Genomic DNA, 21865 nt, shown 5'->3' with positions numbered 1-21865 from the left:
CCACCTGGGGGGTCCATCCCATATACAGTGACCAAACCCAGACACTATTGCTGATGCCGAGGAGTGCAAGCTGGCAGGAGTCTGATAGAGCTCTCTCCTGAGAGGCTCTGCCAGATACATACAGAGGCGAGTGCTTGCAGCCAACCATTGAAATGAGAACATGGTCCCCATTGGAGGAATTAGAGAAAGGTTTGAAGAAACTGAAGGGGCTCTCAACTCCATATAAACAACAATACCAACCAACCAGAGCTCCCAGGGACTAAACCACTACCCACAGACAACACATGGACAGACCCATGTCTCCAGCTGCATATGTAGCGAGGATGGTCTTGCTGGGCACCAATGGGAGGAGAAACCCTTGGCAGGACCAAGGCTGACCCCCCCCAGTTTAGGGGAATGTCAGGGCGGGGATAGGGGAAAGGGTGGGTGGGGGAAAAGGGATAATATTTGAAATGTAAGTAAAAAAATCCAATAAACAAACAAACAAAAAAATCGACTGGAGGCCAAAGGGAGTTTAGAGGTCTAGTGGGGTGGGTGGGATGGGGATATCTTTGTGGAGTCAGAGGGGTTGGACAGGAGGTATGGGATGTAGAACAGTTGAGGTAGAACAGGAGGGGAATAAAATTTGGAGTGTAAAAAGAAAAAAGAAATAATAATAGTAGTAATGGTAATAGTCATTTAAAAGTATCTATTTAACCTCAATAATGATCTTCTTAAATTTCAACGTAATGCCTAGTTAAACGTATCTGGAGCAAATCACTTGAGTTGTAACCATGTACAGATAAATGAAATTAAAGATTAAGGATAGATCTGAAAAATAAAACAAATTAAAACAAAACTTTCTGAAAGTTTTATTAATATGTGGCTGGAACTGGACATCTTGTGCTAAAATGTGAGAATTATACCCACTTGGGTAGAATACAGTATAAAACAAACTAGTTTTTGCTCGGTGGATGTAGGAGCTGTGTGTTTAGAGAACAAAGTAAAAGAATTCTGAGACCAAATCGGCTATTTAGCAATGGTTTATTTAAAGTGATGTTAAAACAGGAGTTAGGAGTCTGCCGCTTTCACATCAGCAGTACTGAGGAAAGCCATTGGTCTTAAGAAAATGATAAACATATATGTACATACGTCTATACATCTATATACATATATACAGATATTAATATACAAATATTAAAATATAAAATATACATATATTAACATATGCATTTATATAATACATATATGCATTTATATATATGTATATATATATATGTATATATATTAAACTCTAAACACAATCCATGAAACACTAAAAAGCAGCAGGAAGATCCAACTTCAACACATCAAGGATGAGTTGGCAGTTTTTCAGGTCTGGGCATGCAAATGCATCTGCGTTTCCTAGCAACCCGCTGCCTTTACCACAATGAGAGAGATTTAAAGCAGTCACATTTTATTTCTACTTGAGTAACATGAGCTTTGGTTTATGGCCCTTTTTCCTCTAGCCCCGTAATTAAATGACTAAATCCCATACATGGCATTATCTACAGAACATGATTGGAGAAAGATTACCCATTAGAGAGAGGGGCTATTGCTATTATAGCTTTTGAGGCCTATAACCACCCACTCTCTTAGGAACCCTATTATGGTTGAGCATTCGTGTTATTGGTATTGCAACTCAATTCACATATATCACGGTGTAAACTCCATTTACTGTCAATCCATATTTCTCAGTCTCTTCTAATAACTTATTTATTTGTGTGTTTCACTTCATAAGAAGTGTGCTTCGGAATCTCCATCGCTGCCAATGCCTGTGGAGCTGCTTCGTGTAACACAATAAACTGTTTCGCACTTCTGAGAAAGTCCACATATTGGCTGCGGCACCTAAAAATTCAGCCAGTGACTCATCCATCCTCTTCACAATGATTCATGACATTCAGATATTCACTCTCAGTTCAAATGAGCAGCAGTAATATAAGAAATCCCTTCCTAGTAGACACGGACTAGGAAAGAACAATCGTAAATCAGGGTAAACAGACTATGCCATCAGATGACTTACCTATTTATTTATTTTAATTAAAAACAATTATGCTAATACTTTGGGTTCATGCATTTACGTTCCTCTCTTGACAGACAAATAGCTGGTCAAGCTTACCAGGTAAGCATACATAATGAGCAATGACGATGTGCCCGTCAGATACATTTAGTTGACAGAATAGCTTTAAGTGTCCAGTGAACCTTCATTTTCTTCCCTTCCATCATGCTTGCCTAAGTATAAGATTTCCCCCTTTTCCATGTTTAAATTCATTTCCTTGACAACAAGCCTTGCAAAGCCCTCAATGATTTCTCTGTGCCAAATGAATTTCTGTCACAGGGCTCAGATGAAATCTGTCTACTCCTGGTGACCAAATTGATCCAGCTGCAGCACAAGATGAAACAGATCATTCATCTAAGTTTGGCTATGCCAAAGGTTGTTCCCTCCTCCACAGCACAGTCCCTGAAAAGTGGGCAACTGACTTTACCTCACAGCCTGAGTTTAAGGCAGGAGAGTGTTTTCATTACCTGTGGACGTCAACGGCTTTGGGACACAATTAATCAAGGTGGAATTGCTTCATTATTTTAATGAAGGTTTTCTCTTTCCTTTAGCTAGGATTAAAAAAAAAAAGAGTCCAAGGCAAAGAATTTTTTCTCATTATTTCTGAATAAAGGGAGGAGGGAAATGAATGGAAATATAAAAATCCTGCAAAAGGGAGCCTGCTGTGCTGTCTGCAGCTACTCTCTTGGATCAGCAAAGAAGCAGGAGAAGTAGAAGCCCTGTGCAAGGAAGCAGGAGAAGGCAACATGGCTGCCAAGATTACATTCTGGTTTTCAGATGCTTCTTTTTACCCAGAATATCTGGAGAAAAACGTTTCCAAAAATCTAGGTATTTTTGCAATGCTAATAAAAATAAATGACCTTAGTGCTTGAAAACAAGATCAGATCTCTGCATTCTACTAAGTTGATGATAACTGGTATGTTTTGCGGGTAGGAAAAATATAAGATGAACATTGAGGGTAAGCACTTGTACCTAGCCTTCATGTGAGAATCTATTTTTATTTGAACAGTGATCCTCAATCTGTAGTGTACATCAGAATAAACAACATCCTGGATTGCTGGGCCCACCCACTGAAATATCTAAAAAGATTAATGACAAAATAGCAACTACCATGAAGATTAAATAAAGAGGAAGTGACTCAACTTAAAAGACCATTCGAAAGGTTCACATTTATTCAGTATATATTATAGCATAGCACATTAACTTATAGCTTAGACCAAATTAATTTAAGTCTGTACAAGGCACTACACAAAAAGAAACATTACTTAATAGTAAATAAATGGAAATAAAAAGAAATGTGTCCAATACTATTAGACAGAAGAAATTTTAAGGTTGATTAGAATAATTCCCAATCCCATAACTTTTCCATAACTCTTCTGTGAGTTTCCATAAACTCTTCTATGAGGCCTTCTCAACTTGGTTATTACATCAATTCTATCTTGTGCTTTCCTGTCCTTGGTTCCTACATATTCAAATTCTGCCTGTTCAATACCTAAATATTGTCAGTAAAGAGCTACTTTTCTCTAGAAGAAAATCCTCAACTTCTGTAAAGTTCTTTCAAAGCAAAACGTACAAATGTCTAAGTACAAGAATACTAACAGTGTGACTGGTGGATTTCTCAGTGCCTGAGAGCACTCACCACCCACCATTCCTCCAATGGACCCAGATTGAATGTCCAACACTCACAGGATGCTCATAGCCCTCTTGGACCCCAGTGATAATCTATCCCACACCCTTCCTGGCCTGCAAGAGTATCAGATAAGCACACTGTACACAAATATATGTCCCATCAAAATAATAATACTCATAAAATAAAAATAAATTAATCTAAAATAAAAAGAGTCCTCAAGCTTTTCTTTTTTTTTTTTTCTTTTTTTCGGAGCTGGGGACCGAACCCAGGGCCTTGTGCTCCCTAGGCAAGGGCTCTAACCACTGAGCTAAATCCCCAACCCCCCTCAAGCTTTTATTAACAGAGCACCAGTCCCCAGTCCTGAATACTTCAGGGCCTTTCTTTCTCTCTTTCTTTCTTTCTTTCTTTCTTTCTTTCTTTCTTTCTTTCTTTCTTTCTTTCTTTCTGTCTGTCTGTCTGTCTGTCTGTCTTTCTTTCTTCCTTTCTTTCTTTCTTTCCTTCTCTTTCTTTCCTAATCATATCATTATGAGCTTCCCTAATAATGGATTCAAATAGACACATAGGCAGAACGTGCTGTCCTTGGAGGACCACAGACAAAATAGTGTTTCAGGAGCTTTACTTTGATAAGAAGTTTTTCCGTCAGAAGATGAATAGAGTTGATAAGCTCGGAGTCTCTAAAGGGTTTCTCAAAGTTGCACTTTCAAAAAATTAATAACACAAAGGAGAGTGCTTTAGGAAATGAAGAGTACAGTAACTACATTCTGTTTTATTAGAGAAAGATAGGCTTCCTTCCCAGGGTAACAAGATTTTTCACAGCTATCTGCCTTCCAGAATGATTAGATCTATTTAAACCCATCATGGTCACAGTGTGTCTGTTGATTCCATGCATGTCATGGGACTCTGGGGGAAAAGAGCCCTGTGCACTGAAGAAGCATTATCCCGGCAGCTGGAGGATGCCTAACTCCAGACTACTTCTGTGTCACTTTGCTATTCTGACAATGCCATGAGGGACTCTGAGTTTGAAGAACCTCCAGAGAGTAATAATGCAGGCATTAATCGTTAACATCTCCCAGAATTCTTGTAGTTCTCATCTCCTCCAGATTTTCAGGCTGCTGTTTGTGTAATTGAAGAAAACGACATAGCCAAAGGGAGGCAATTTATCTTGTGAACCTCTCCATGGCACGGCAACCTAACCGGGTTGAATAACAAAAATCCAGGCAAAAAAAATAATAATTGATCATCAGAGGCCGGTGTGTCTGGTTTCTCCTGTTTTAAAACCACTAACTTATCTGCTGGAAATAAATAATTCTAAGGTGCACTGAAAAATTGTAGAATCTAAAACAAACAGAAGGAAATGGCTTCTCACCAGAAACAAAAATCTCAGAGAAGAGACATGGAGGAAGATAGGCATTTATTATTCCATCCCAATAATTACTGAGAAATTGACAGTCTGGGCTGTACTGTCTGCCTGATGCTCACTGGCTTTGCAATTCCATGTTGAAAAGATGTTTGGAGATCATTAGTCTAATGCAACCAGTTATATTCATGACATGAAATATAATACAAGTATCAGGACATTTCCTCAGTATTTATTATTTTATTTCTGTTACGTATTTCAGAGTAAACTTGTACTCAATTTCAGGAATAGAAACTATGCAGATGCCTAACACCCATCTCTGTTTCTGTCTCTGTCTCTGTCTCTCTCTGTGAATATGTATGTTTTTGTGTGTATATATGCTTGCGTGTGTGCGTGTGTATGTACGTGTGTGTGTGTGGATGTGTGGATATGTTTGTGTGTTGTGTGTGTATGTATGTATGTGTGTGTGTCTGTGTGTGTGCATGTGCGTGTGTGCATGTGTTTGTATATGTATGTGTGTCTGTGTACATGTGGATGTGCGTGTGTGTGTGTGTGTGTGTGGATGTGTGGATGTGTGGATGTGCGTGTGTGTTTCTGTGGTCTAAGAATATTTTTAGAATTTTCAGTTTAGCTGGTAGTTGAGATTATTATCAGATGCACAAGAGCAAGCAAGAATGAGGAGAAACGATAATTATCCACAAATGCCAACAGCTTCTCTAAAACGAAACTGCGGCCTCACCAAATCAGAATCTTTGTATTAAAATGAACATACAAATTATCTGTGCCTTATTCCTTTGTGGGTTAGCATTCTAAAGAGTCTTAGAATCTTTTCAGGTCCGTCAAAGTATTTTAATACCTTAGGAAACAGATTTTAAAAAAATAGTACCCCATAGAGCTCCCAGAGACTAAACTACCAACCAAAGAGTAAACAAGGAGGGACCCATGGCTCCAGCTGCATGTGTAGCAGAGGACAGCTTATCTGGCATCAATGGGAGAGGAGGTCATTGGTCCTGTGAAGGCTGGATGTCCCAGTGTAAGGGAATACTAGGGCAGTAAGGCAGGAGTAGATGGGTGGGTGGCTGGGGGAGCACCCTCATAGAAGCAGGGGGAAGTGGGATATGATAGGGGATTTGCAGAGGGGAAACCAGGAAAGAAGATAATTTTTGAAATGTAAATAAACAAATTAACCAATAAAAAGCTATAAAAAATAAAATAGCAAAGAAAACCAAATAATGAAGAACTAAAAGCATCTGAGGTCCGAAATACTGTGAATGCACTAGGAAATAAAATCTCTTACTCAGCTTAAAAGCTTGCTCGAACGATGTTCGGCTTCTCTGTATAGCCCTGGCTGTCCTGGATCTAACTCCATAGACTAGGCTGGCCATAACTCAGGGATCTGCCTTCCCCTGCCTCCCAAGTGCTAATATTAAAGGCATATGCCAGGTCCCAAGATTTCTTTATATCTTTCACCAATGCCCTCGGCATCTGAACTAAGTTCCAGAACCATCATTCCAAGCTAAGCCTTTTAGTATAGACTGCTGGGGACTTGGCAACTCTAGACCCAGCTGCTTTGGGATGTAGGCAGTCTTTGCTGCATCTCTCCATACACTACTCCTTAGGAGTTCTCTTAGCCTGTTGTTCTTTCACACCAGCTTGGTTCTCCGTGGTTGCATGACGTAATTTTGCCTGGAGAATGAGATTACATCAATGTGACTGACTAATCATTCTGACTGAATGAGTAGAAAGGAAACTAAACAAATTGGCCTGGCAATATGCTGAACTCATTGTAAATGTCACCAAAGCCACAGAAGAGAAAACTGGGATCCTACATCAGTAACGATGCTCCCAACAAATTGTTTCACCTCTGAGCGGCCCCAGCATCTGCCAACATCAACACAGTGAGGACCAAGTTTCTGACACACGTAAAAATCATACACAAACATAGAACTACTGGGGAATTCTCACGCTGCTCTTCATGGCAGAAGTCTTATCAGGAATTGACAAGAAAACCAAGAATTAAACCGGAGAAAACGTAAATTATAAGTCTAATGTCAAGAATCCAAATTAAAGTGGAATATTGCATAAAATAATCTAATCTTATTTCTTTTTTAAAATTTATGTATTTATACACTTTGCATCTTGATATCAGCCCCTCTCTCCTCCCAGTACCCCCTCACACAGATCCTCCCCCCTCCTCTTCTCCTCTGAAGGGAGAACCAGTCTAGTTATCCACCCAATATTACCTCCAACCACCACACCAAGTCACTGCAGGAATAGTCACATTGTATCCCACTGAGGCCAGACAAGGCAACCTTCCCAACTCTTCATTCACCCAGTTTCCTCCCACCATTTACCTCTGGTATCTATTCAATTTCCCCTTCTATGGGAACTCTTATGTGGTACGCATAGAGTCTTGCAAGCTTAAACACATGCTCTTCAATATTACTAAAACACAGTTTTTAAAAGACAAAACCTGGAGATAATCACAAGGAATCAGAAAGTGAGAGAAACTTGCCTGTGTTTTCTCGTCTGTAATTTCCATCTGGAGAATGCACGCACAGGAACATGAGTCTCCTAAATTGCCTCCAGAATACATGGATCAAAATTTTAAATGAGCAAGTACATCCTATGGGTTTCCATACGGTCTGTAGCCTCTAGAAACTGCCAATGAAAAGTTGTGGTTACCAATGAAACAATTCCATGTTAGATTTTAGCTTGGACATTCAAGCCTCTATGTTGAACTCAAGCATTTTTAGTGTTAAATACAAATTAATTCAGAACACATTCAGCTTCTTCTCCCAGATATTCTGAAGCACAACATAGGAATGCAATGTATTCAACTCATTTGCCAAAAAAAGTAAAAATTAAGGCAAAAAGTCCTTGAACTCTGAGGAAGGACCACCCCTATGCTTCTGCATCGCCACAAAAACTACTCGACTTCCTCATTTTACATTTTCTCCAGCAGTCTTTTATTGCTATGAAAAATTCCTTGCTATCTATCGTTTTTTAAACAACTATTGGGACTGTCCTTTGAATGCAACACATACACACAACACAAACACCACACACACACTCATACTCACATATACACACAAGCCATATATACACGCACAGGTAAACACACACACACACACACACACACAGAGGCACACACTCATACATTCCACACACATTATATACACACCCCATATACACAAACCACATGCACTCATATTCATACACACCAACACATATGCAAGCCATACATACACAGACATAGTGCACACACACACACACACACACACACACACGCACACACACCATCTGCTGTTGTCATTGACAAAGCTAAAGCTTCATTCCTTTGTACTGTGAACACACAGTTCTCTGATCCTCTACTTCTCTTGTTCTAATGTCTTACTGTCCAGCTGCATCTAGCTTGGCTCTTTCCAAATAGAACGGGATTATCTATTCTGAAAGGATTCTGTGGAAACACTCATTCTGGCCAAATTCATTCTCTGAAATGTAAGAACTCATTTTGAATCTGTATCACATATCTGTCTCTCTTACAAGAATCATGCATATATGCTCGCACTTAATTGAATTTCATGTGTGCCTTTTCTGCAAAAGAATATTTTGTTTAAATTTTACCTTAAAAACTTGAATTCCCTCAGTGTAGTTGAATTCAGATGCACTAAAGAAAGTGATATAATACCTAAAAATTGAGAAATCTTTGCAATAATTTAAGATGGTTGTCAAGATTAACATTTGTATATTACAAGGTCCCAGGAGAAAGAAAGAAAGAAGGGAAGGGACCAAAGGTCAGATGTATAGGTAAATGTTGGTGTCTCAATTTCTTAGCATCTAATTTGTGAATGGATTAATTAAAGATTAAAGTTTTAGAACAAAACTATGAGGAAGATTTGTTTCATGAAACTCCACCCTTGTGCTTTTAGTGAGAGAATTCCAAACCGAATAGAAACAGGTTAATTATTACATACGTAAGTACATGTTATATAAATAAATGTTAATACATAAATTTATATAAATCTTTACACTGAATTCCAATACTAAAACCAATGAAATAGCCATCAGAGCATTATTAAGAATGGCGGGCACAGAAGCAAAGGTTCACCACATTCCAGTTATTTCCCTATTTAAATAACTCACCAGACATGTTTATGAAATTCTCAACGAATTTTGAGAATTTTGCTACTGAAATGGTTTTCCTTAGCACATTAAGAATTTTTTTTTTTTACCATTTATGTTGCTCATGAAAAGAAAATGCTAAAATACAAAACCGGAGGAATTCTAAAGCGAAGTGATAAGCAATCTTCCAAAGGGTGTTTTACCTTCAGACTATTTCCACTTGCTACCATTAGAAAGTGCTCATATTGTGTGATAACAGTTTCCTCTGACACCTTCTATCCAAGCAAATCACCCTGTTGGGCTTCAGCAACATATGAATGGGGATCACTGCCATTCACTGCTGCTGTTCCTGGAGAGTCATGGGGCACATCTTCACACGCACAGTTGTTTTTTCTTCCTTCTCATTCAGCTCCATCCAACACAGCCTGTCTGTCTTAGCTGTGCTCCAGGCAGCGGATTGTCTTAAGCATATGTCTCACAGAGTCGCTCTTGCCGTTCCAAAACACAGCGATTTGGGTGTTTGTTTCTTTACTCCTCATTCTTAGGGCTGCTGCAGAATTAGCACTCATTTAATCTTCCACTCTGGAAATTGTGTGAATAGACAACAGCGTTCATACTACACCCACAGTCTTTTCTAATCCATCTGTCACCCTTCAGGAAACTGCTGATGGCACCTTTTCCTCATTCTGTAGATGCTCTGTGTGGTGTTTCAAGCTCCAGGTGATCTATTAAGCAAACGTATGTCTGTTATGTCTGAATATCAAAGTGTTAGTTTTAAATGAGATTGGCTGTGCAAGCCATCCCGATGATGTAGTTTTCCATGTCCTAGGCATTGGTACACAGAACTCAAATTAAGTGTAGGCTTTGACGCTGGATCAAGCACATTATTTCAGGAAGGCATGCTTAAAGACTTACTTTATTCCAAACACTTCCACTGCAAAGAATCAACCATTTCTTCTCTATTTAGTGGAGTTCTGCATTCCTTATTAGGCTCTGGGACGCCTAAACCATGTTAGGTGCACATATGTTGTCCAAACTGCCAGATGATAGCTGTTTGCACAGGACACCGTGTGTAGGAGTAGAGTGGGAGACAGACAAGGGCTGATGCAGAGCTGACAGACCTGAGAGGAGCAGATGGTGGTGAATACTCACAAAGCTTTTAAATACACAGCAGTTCCCATTCCAAGTAATTATATGGGGACTTCTTCTATGCCAGAGTTTTGAAAGCTAATTGCCTTGGGTAGCTGTGACCATGACTGTGTTAGTCCAAAAGGGAATCTGGAAGAAGTGCTATGGAAAACAAAATGGCATGGATGTCCTGACACTCTACTAACTCCTTTATTCAACTACTCATTAATTATATAATTTCACAGTTCACTGGTTTCAGAAGAGGCACGCAAGAGTAAGTCATATGCCCTTCGATGTCAAATGGTAGGAAAAATAGAAAAGGTCAGAAGTCAGATTGATTATGCTTAGTACCATTAAATGGAAAAATGCAAAACTATTTAGATATTATTTTTACAAAAGGCATTAATATCTATAATTTAGTTTATTCAAACAGACGGGAATTCGGTGAGGGTTTCTACTGAGTAAATGTCTAAAATAAATTAAAAATAAATGTGACCCTGCCACATTTCCTGTGAGAAATCATTGTTTCTAAGAGTCATCACTGCAGCACTCTATCCATTACTTCACACCCTGAGAAGCTGCTCTGGAAGGATGGGAGCAAAAAAGGATAGAAAATGTTCTGTATTTATTGTTAATCAGAGAAATAGGATCAATGGAGATATATATACATATATGCATGTGTATGCATGTTTATATATGTGTATATATCATGTACATATATGTGCATGCATATATGTGTGTGTGAATATATGTATACATGTGTGTGCATTTTATGTATATGTCAGTATGCATAGTTTGTGTATATAAATACATATGGTTGCATATATGTTTATGTATGTGATAATGTGCATGTACATATTTATATATGTATGTGTTTCTGTGTGTTATGTAGGTATGTGCATGTGTGCATACATGTGTGTATATGGGTATATGCATGTGCATATATATGTCTATATATGTTTGTGGACATGTATATGTGTGTATGTATGGGTGTGCATATATATCTATGTTGTATATGTATGTATTTGTGACAAAAAGATAGATAGATAGATAGATAGATAGATAGATAGATAGATAGATAGATAGATAGATAGATAGATAGATGGACAGATGGACAGACAGACAGACAGATGTGGAAGCATGTGTGTGTATGTGTGTATGTGCATGTAGAGGGATGTTATATTACACAGTTGTTAAGGCTGACAATTCCAAATCATCAGAATATACTCACAGTCTGAGGAACCAGGTTGTTTTTGAAATTAAAATCTGAAACTTACCTGAAAACACACAGAATTCAAACTTCCTCAAGTGACATCAGTTTTTTTTTTGTCTGTTTCTCTTAAGACTTCATTAAGTTTTTGGCTGAAGAATGTCATACTTCTTCAATGTGACAAACATTTTATTTTGTTGAGATAGGGTTTTGCAATGAAGCATAAAGCTGGCCTTCGAACTCAAACAGACTCCCCTGACCATCACACTAGAGTGCTGGGAACAGAGATGAGCACCGCCATGCTTATCACGTGATGCACACATGTATGAACATCACAGTGCTGTGTAGAATGGTACTTGATTACATACTTCAATGATGCACGAAATTAACCCACACAAATTCATCTACCACAAAAAATTAAAGTACAATTTTAAGTTTTATAAATAGTTTCTTAAAGACATTGTTTATTCCCATTCTTTAACACTTTTTTAAATTGAAAATTGGTTTTTATACAATATATTCTTATTATGTTTCCCTTCCCTCAGCTCCTCCTAGGTTCTCCCTTCTTCCTCATTTATTTTCAAAAGTACAAAAATTCAGAACTATCAAAATTTCCACCATTTCATTTTCCTTTGATTAAAATTCCCTATTCCCCCAACTCATTTATTTTTAGGAATCTAGTTAACATATAAAATAGTTTCCTTTCCTAGATAGCATGCAATCTAGAACTTTACTTCTAAATTTAAAAAAAAATGAAGATTTGTATAGTGTGTATATGGAAGAGATATATGGAAGAGAGCGATCGGGTGAATTTCAGGGTACTTTAATCAATATTCCAACTAAAGCTATCATTGGTTCTTACACACTGAAACTTTCTTCCTTTGGAGATTCTAATAGGGAAAGAAGCAATGTTACATTGCCTTACCTACCAAACATTCATAGTAAATGAATGCTTATATTTTTACAAAACCTGACTTAATAAGGCTTCTTAACCATTTCAACCTTCCTAACAGCCCACTGACCAAAGGTAGGGGAGGAAGATGGTTAATAGGACAAAGTGGAACGTGGACCTGTTTGAAAGTAGTTTTTCGTGGGTAATTCCAATCCTCACTGTCAGCAGCCCAATCCACTAGCAAAACACCAAATACGAATCAGCAATGGCCCTATCCAGAAGAAACTGATTGACCCACGGGTCTGCACGGGTCTGCCAAGATGCAGCAACCAGAATACTAGCAGAAGGTCTTTGGTGTATTTCTCTCTATGAAGTCACGCCAAGCAAATATCAACAAAGAAAACAAGGCTAACCAATGCAATAGCATCATCAGGAAAGACCAGCGTCAGCAAAGCCCAACAAGGCAAATCAATGCCAGAACATTGTCTACTGTCTGTTGGATTATACTTTTACTCTTTCCAAACATCATGTGGCCTCTGAAGCCTGTGCTCCAGCGTAACATCACATGCCCTTTCACCAGGCAGCTTCCAGAAAAACACCAAGCGTCTGCTCTCAGCAAAACATTCACTCACGTGTCTGCTTCAGCGAAACATCTTCTCACGCTTCTGCTTCTGACAATATTCTCTCATAAGACAGTTTTTAGAAAAAAAAAATCATGTGACACAATGAAATCAGAAGTTTCCACTTCAGTGAAATACGCCAACAACTGCTTATTTTATGATTTAGTGTTTGAAGGTGGCCTCCACTTCTAATTTGACCTGACTCTGTTTTCCAAACCCATACAAGACAAATTTGGTATTGGAAGGTATGAGGTAAAATGATTAGGAAACTTCCTGCCAAGAGGCAAAAATGGAATTTAAACAGTGTCTATCTCACTCAAAAGAATTTAATGGCTAAGCAGCTTGTTACTGAGTTCCAGATGCATACTTCAGTCTGTTATATGATATAGAAATCAGAGTAGTTCACAGACTTTCTTGAAGACCATGTACAATTGACATGACAGGGACCTGCGCACAGGGTTAGGCATAAGGAAACTGCTGGATTCCTGCACACAGTTCCATCACTGTCAAAGAGAAACACAGACCACAACAGAAGTGTTTTTTTTTCCTGCATGGTAAGGCTTCTCAGATACAGGAGTAACAGTACAGTGCAATGCACTTACCATGGACACTATTCCTGCTTATTACAGCAACACACTTACATGGGGTCTCTTTATTGTCACTAAGTAAAATGCTAGCAAAATGAGGATAACAAGCGTGAATGAATGTAACCGAGGCAGTGCTGGTCATTTAGAACGACTTGCATAGCAGTCGTTCACACTGCAGTGGCTGTGACCAATGCTGTAGCTAGGACGCCTATATCAAGTCCTGGCTATTAGTAAATCTTTGTCATGCGATGTCTTCCTTATAACTTGTCACTTGGTCTATTAATTCGAAGAATGGAAATTTACTATTAAAGCAAAATAGTTCACCACTTAAACTAATGCTTGGTAACATAAGAAACTCATACTGCATATCATTTTTCTGACAGCCATTCTATGAAATGTGATCACATATCACACACTAAAAAGTGGAAGGCAAGTAGCTTGTCTCCACCTAGAATATAGAGAACCTGAGATGTATAAGACTTAATTAAATTGTATTTAGCTTTATAAATCATCAGACTCTCAAAATGAAATCAAAATGATATTCATATTATTTGTCTATTCAATGAAAAATGCATGATTTATGTATCAGAAAGAATAATAAATCAACCTAAATTTTCTTCATAATCTCTAGGTAATATAACTCTAGTGTTTGAAAATAAAAAAAAAAATCACCTTAGATTAAAACATCAATAAAAGTGCCTTCAGAGGAATCAAATGAAATATTAAATCCAAAAGAAGTTTGTTTATTCTGACAGACTCCGAGAAAAATATCAATGTTTCTTGTCTGAGCAATAACCTGTAAAAATCAAGATGTCAGGTACAAATGATTGTAGGTGACTTTGTCTGCTACGCTGTCCCTGCAAAATCCTGATGGCAACTAGAAAGTAAATTTTGGGAATGTGACATAATGATTCATCATACTAATTTTTTTCCTCTTACTTCTTTTTATTAAAGTTAATTTGTATATCTCTATGTAAATGGCTTTGGGTATGAAGACCAGGGTCTTGTGCATTTTAGAATAATACTCTAGAACTAATTCATATCCTCAGCCCCAGTTACCCTTCATAATCTTAAAAAATAAAGAAGGCAGACTCCTAGTGTATATGAGCCCTGATTTAGTATGTATAGCCAACAGTATTCAGACACTAGAATTTTTAAATTATTAATTTTTAAGTACCCTAAATAACTGAAGGTGGCTGCTTTTCAGCACCCCTCTAATGTCATCGATGGATGGCATCCCTTACGCAACAAGACCAGGGTACAGTAAATGATTGTGCACTGAAATGCAAATCCCCTCTTTTGTGAAGAGTTTTAATTTTTATGATACATTTAGCAGACATATAATCATGTCCCTTCCATTGGGTATGCAATTATTCAGATTTCAAATAGCATTCTAAGTGGGGAAAAGTCCATTTGCTGGTATGAGCAGGTTGAAAGCTGGTCATAGAAAATTGTCCTTCGTTATGCCTTTAGCCACTCAGAAGGAACAAGGACCACAGAGCTAGTATACTTTAGAATATTTCATGAAACTTATAAAGATAGTTTTCGAGAGGTCAGAGACACCTGTAAGAATAGAAACTGTGTATTTTGATCTCATAAAATTGAAACAGGGTGGAATTTATTTAAATATCATCACTATTAACAATGGCAATTACTACTTAAATACTTGGAAATTTGAATACCACATTAATAAAATGAGTTTGAATGTACAGAGTTTAATACATATACACACATACTGGTCATGAACCCATCGTGTATCCAGAAGGTTTTCTTAGGGCATCTCTCTCTGCACCATTCTGAATCGTGGGGAAAGCCAACCTGTATCTGTAGTGGTGGAAAAATAGGTGAGCCCACAAGGCTCCAATGGATAGTTCAAATCCATCCTCATGCACTGATAAAGCTCAGCGAGTGACAGAACAAAACCAAAAGGGTTGGATACGATAAGGGACTTCTAGGGAGACAGATGTTTGACAAGAATAGAAGAGGGTGAGAAGAGTAACCAGAGGTACTGTATACGGGTGTCAATTTAGCAAAGAATAAGTCAAATAAAATCTGTAAACTGTGAAATACCACTAACACCATTAGGAAACTACATACACTTACTTGTAAAATACAGGTTGAGACTAGAAGTTCATGGGAGAGCCAATGGTAGCATTTAAGAGCATTTGAGTTAAACTGGATCTAAGCACTGGTCAAGTTTCGATAATCTTAAACAATCACAAGGTTAAGGGTGGAAAAAGAAATGGTGAATATAGAAACCTTTCAAGAACACTATTTACAGTGTTACCTGACATAATTAAAATTTCAATTACTCTGGGGTTTGCACCCACGTACCACAGTGTAGAATTTCATCTAACACTGAGGGGCAGCAAATATAGGCTGTGTTATACCACTCCCATGAGGGAATGGTATTCTGCTATTCTGTGGCCAAAGTCTGAAGATCTCTCCCAAGTTCCCTTTCTTCTGCCCTCCCTCCTTCATTCTTCAGGGTTTTTTATTTATGTTATTAGATTTGTAATCGAACAGAGTAAATTAATTCCATTTATTCAATTTGAACTAGATGGAAAAGGATCCTGAGGAAACTCATCCAAACAGTAAAAAGGGGAAAATAGGAAGAATGTTGGAGGAATACAAAGAAGAAAAATTAGAGAGACATTATCCAGAATACTAAAGACAAGTAGACCAGATATAATAATAATAATAATAATAATAATAATAATAATAATAATAATATAAAAATAATGTATCAATCAAATATTGTACAAAGAATTAAAGAGCATGGGACACAAAGCAAAATGCATGGTCATTGTGGGTCAAAAACATGAGAAAACAAACTTTCCATGTAACTAAACAATCAAATATACAATGTGTGCATGGAAGAATACACAGCTCAATATGTTTTGGCTAGACAGTGGATTTTGCATGACAAAGGTTAACAAAGTAAAATGCATGCAGGCTAATAATTTACAATTCAAAGTCCTTTATACAAAATATAAAATATTTTATATATCTACATATTGATTTCTTATAAAATTTTGATGGTATAGAACTTTGTACCATTGTTTACTGTCATTATAACGTTTTTATGTTACTATGGATCAAACCTATCAAATACACACACACACACACACAGAGAGAGAGAGAGAGAGAGAGAGAGAGGGAGAGGAGAGAGAAGGAGGGACATATATTATGATTTTTTTAAAAGTCTTGCTCATGCTTGATACTTATTCTTCCTACCACCCAACACTATGTTGTTTTTGTTTCCCATGAAGGTCAGCGTGTGCTGCTCACCTATTCTTGGATGTGCAGGCTTTGATTAGAATATGACTCATTTCCCAAGTACTGCAATCTTGGGGGAAACTGACCCTTTCTCTCCTAAAAGTGAATTGCCAGTAATTCTTTAATGAGAGGTAAAATTTCATGTCAAACCCTTCTCTTCATGTTGAGATTTTGTCTGGCAGCACTTACCAAGGTCTCAGGAACACTGTGCTAACACACAGGGTTCCTATGTGCAGCTGTCTAGTTGCGTCCAGGAGCTAGTTTCCTCATAGTCGTCTCCCACCTCTGCCTATTATGCTGCTTCTGCAATCCTTCTGCAATGAGCTGAACGTTTTCATGCTAGACAATTGCTCTACCAGGGAGCCACATCCTCAGCTTATACAGTGTTCGTCCCCCTCCCTCTCCCCCTCCCTGTCCCTCTTCCTCTCCCCTACCCTCTCCCTGTGTGTGTTTGTGGTATAATGTGTGAATGGCACAAGGTCTGTTTAGAGGTGGTGATGTAATACTTGTGTGATATATAAGCATGATTGTTAGGAAATTATCAACATGCTGATGCATGCAGTAGCCACAGCAGGACTTTGGTTTTCTTCCTCTACTGTTCTCTACTTTCCTGATTGGGGAAAAGCCTTTCACTAAAGTACAAAGTTCTCACTGGGAATACTTCAGCTCTGCCTTCTCTGTGTCCCAATGCTAGAGTTAGAAACACTGAAAACATATACAGGTATTTAATGAATTTCAACCATCTTCACTATCCACCAGTCTCCACTATCCTCCTTTTTCTACTGCTGAAACCTTTTGCCTTCTCAAGAACTCCAAGTATTTTATTATATTTTTGAATGTGTGTATGACCTACTGAATTCAAACAAATATACAGGAGCATGTGTGGGAAGTTATCCTCTCGATCAGGGACAACTCCGTAGCTAAAAAAAAAGTAACTATTTTCTTTCTTTCTTTCTCTCTCTCTCTCTCTTTCTTTCTTTCTCTCTTTCTTTCTTTCTTTCTTTCTTTCTTTCTTTCTTTCTTTCTTTCTATCTTTCTTTCTATTTATTTATTTGTCTATTTACTTATTTACTTTTACACTCCAGATTTTATTCCCCTCCAGGTCCACTTTCTGACTGTTCCAAATCCCATACCTCCTCCCCGTACGCCCTGTCTTCACAAGGATATCCCCAGCACCCACCCCACCAAACCTCAAAACTTCCTGGGGCCTCCAGTCTCTTGAGAGTTAGGTGTATCTTCTCGGACTGAACCCAGACCCGTGAGTCCTCAGCTGTATATGTGTTCGGGGCCTCATATCAGCTGGTGTATGTTGCCTGGTTGGTGACCTAGTTTCTGAGAGATCTCAGGGTGTCCAGGTTAAATGAGGCTGCTTGTCCTCTTACAGGGTCACTCTCCTCCTCAACTTCCCCCAGCTTTTCCCTAATTCAATCACAGAGGTCAGCAGCTTCTGCTCGTTGATTAGGTGCACATATCTGCGTCTGACTCTTTCAGCTGCTTGTTGGGTCTTCCAGAGGATAGTCACATTAGGTCGCATTTTGTGAACATTCCATAGCTTTAGTAATGGTGTCAAGTGTTGGGACTTCCTCTTGAGGTGGATCCCTCTTTGGTCCTGTCACTAGAACTCCTTTTCCTCAGGCTCCTCTTCATTTCCATCTTTGCAGTTCTTTCACTCAAGAACAATTATGGGTCAGAATTTTGACTATGGGATGGCAACCCCATCCTTCACTTGATACCCTGCCTTTTTGCTGGACGTGGATTCAATAAGTTCCCTCTTCCCACTATAGGGCCTTTCATCTAAGGTCCTTCCCTTTGAGTCCTGAGAGTCTCTCATGCCCCAGGTCTCCGGTACATTCTAGAGGGTCCCCCCAACCTCCTACCTCCAGAGGTCACCTGTTTCCATTCTTTCTGCTGGCCCTCAAGGCTTTAGTCCATTTCTCCCACCCAATACCTGATCATGTTTCTCTCCCCCCCAACCGGTCCCCTTTCCTTCCCAGGTTCCTCCCTCCCCTGTTGTTGTTGCTTTTTTCTCCCACCCAAGTGGGATTAAGGCATCCTCACTTGGGCCCTTCAGCTTATTGACCTTTTAGAATCCTGCAGACTGTATTTTGGGTATTCTGTACTGTTTTGGCTAATATCCACTTTTTAGTGAGTACATACCTTGCATGTCCTTTCTGAGTTACCTCACTCAGGATGATATTTTCTACTTCCTTCCATTTGCCTGCAAAACTCAGGATGTCCTTGTTCTTAATAGCTGAGTAGTATTCCATTGTGTAAATGAATTACTGTATCCATTCTTCTGTCATGGGACATCTGGGTTATTTCCAGCTTCTGGCTATCATAAACAAAGCCACTATAAACAGAGAGGAACAAGTACCCCTTTGACCTGTTGGGACATCTTTTGGATATATTCCCAAGAGTGGTATTGCTGAGTATTCATATAGATCAATTTCCAATTTTCTGAGGAACCTCCAAATTGATTTTCAGAATGGTTTTGCCAGTTTGCAATCCCACTAGCAATGGAGGAGTGTTCCTTTTTTTCCACATTCTCCCCAACATGTGTTGTCATCTGAGGTTTTGATCTTAGCCATATTGATTGGTGTGAGGTGGAATCTCAGGGGTGTTTTGATTTGCATTTCTCTGATTCCGGAGGACTTTGAACATTTCCTTATGTGCTTTTCAGCCATTTGAGATTCCTCCATTGTGAATTGTTGGTTTAGTTTATACCCTATTGGCTGATTGTACCCCATTTGTTGATTGGGTTTTTTTTTTTGATAGTTAGCTTTTTGAGTTCTTTATATATTTTGGATATCAGCCCTCTATTGGATATGGGGTTAGTGAAGTTTTTTTTCCCAACATGTAGATTGCCAATTTGTCTTATTGACTATGTCCTTTGCCTTACAGAAGCTTTCCAGTTTCATGAGGTTCCATTTATCAATTCTTGATCCTGGAGCACGGGCCCCTGGAGTACTGTTTAGGAAATTTCCCCCTGTGTCAATGAGTTCGAGGCTCTTTCCCACTTTATATTCTATTAGATTCAGTGTATCTAGTTTTACATTGAGGTCCTTGATCCACTTGGACTTGAGCTTTGTGCAAGGTGACAAATATGGGTCTATTTTCAGTTTTCTACATACAGACTAGCACCATTTATTGAAGATGCTTTCTTTTTTCCATTGTATATATTTGGCATTTTTGTCAAAGATCAAGTGTGAGTAAGTGTGTGGTTTTATTTCTGGGTCTTCAATTCTATTCCACTGAACAACCTGTCTGTCTCTGTACCAATAACATACAGTTTTGGTTTTTTTTATCACTATTGCTCTGTAGTAGAAATTGAGGTAAGGGATGGTGGTGGTGTGTTTTTATTTGTTTGTTTGTTTGTTTGTTTGTTTGTTTGGGTTTTTTGTTGTTGCTGTTGTTTTTTGTTTTGTTTCATTTTTTTAGTGTTAAGATTGATTTTGCTATTCTGGGTATTTTGACTTTCCAGATGAATATGAGGATTGCCTTTTCCATGTCTTTGAAGAATTGTGCTGGAATTTTAATGGAGATTGCTTTGAATCCCCATTTGTAGATTGCCTTTGGTAGGATGCCATTTTTAGTATGTTAATCCTGCCAATCCATGGGCATGGGAAATCTCTCCATTTTCTGAGATCTTCAATTTCCTTGAAAGACTTGAAGTTATTGTCATACAGATTTTTCACTTGTTTGGTTAGAGTTACTCCAAGTTATTTTATATTATTTGTGGCTATTGTGAAGGGAGTTGTTTCCCTAATTTCATTCTCAGTTTGTTAATCATACATATAGAAGAAGGCTATTGCTTTATTTGAGTTAATTTTATATCAGCCACTTTGCTGAAGTCATCTACCAGTTGGCAAAGTTCTCTGGCAGAATTTTTGGGGTCACTTATATATGCTATCATATCATCTGTAAATAGTGTTACCTTTATTTCTTCTTTGTCAATTTGTATCCCCCTTGATTTCTTTTTGTTGTCTTAGTATTCTAGCTAGCACTTCGAGTACTATATTTAATAGGTATGGAGAGAGTGTGAATCTTAGTGTCACTGATTTTACTGGGATTGCTTCAAGTGTCTCGATCTAGTTTGATATTGGCTGTTTGCAGTAAATTGTTTTTATTATGTTTAAGTATGGGCCTTGAATTCCTGATCTCTCCGTACTTTTGACATGAAGAGGTGTTTTGATTTGTCAAATTCTTTTTCTGCATTTAAGGAGATGATCATGTGATTTTTTTCTTTGAGTTTGTTTATATATTGGATTAAGTTAATGAATTTTCATATATCGAACCAACCTTGTATGAAGGTTGGGATGAAGCCTTTATCATGGTAAATGATGGTTTTGATGTATTCTTGGAATTGGTTTGCAAGAATTTTATTGAATTTTTTTAAATTTACATTTCAACTATTACCGCCTTTCCCAGTTTCCCCTCCATAAATCCCCTATCCCATTGCCCTTCCCCCTTCTTCTATGAGGGTGTTCTCCCACCCATCCACCCACCTTTTCCTTCCTCCCTGCCCTGACATTCCCTTACACTGGAGGGTTGAGTCTTGGCAGGAGCAAGAGCTTCTCATCCTATTGGTGCCCAATAAGGCCATCCTCTGCTACATATGCAGCTGGAGCCATGGGTCTGTCCATGTGTACTCGTTGGATGATGGTTTAGTCCCTGGGAGCTCTGGTCGGTTGATATTGTTGTTCTTCTTATGGGGTTGCAAACCCCTTCAGCTCCTTCAGTCCTTTCTCTAACTCCTCCAATGGCGACCCCATTCTCAGTTCAATGGTTGGCTATATGCATCTACCTCTGTATTTGTCATGCTCTGGCAGAGCCTCTCAGGAGACAGCTATATCAGGCTCCTGTCAGCATGCACTTCATGGCTTCATCAATATTGTCCAGATTTGGTGGATGTATATATATGGGCTGGATTCCCAGGTAGGGCAGCCTCTGGATGGCTTTT

The sequence above is a fragment of the Rattus rattus genome, chromosome 11, assembly GCF_011064425.1.
Source record: "Rattus rattus isolate New Zealand chromosome 11, Rrattus_CSIRO_v1, whole genome shotgun sequence".
Classification (NCBI taxonomy): domain Eukaryota; kingdom Metazoa; phylum Chordata; class Mammalia; order Rodentia; family Muridae; genus Rattus; species Rattus rattus.
The sequence above is the reverse complement of the archived record's forward strand: the minus strand, read 5'-3'. Positions refer to the sequence as shown.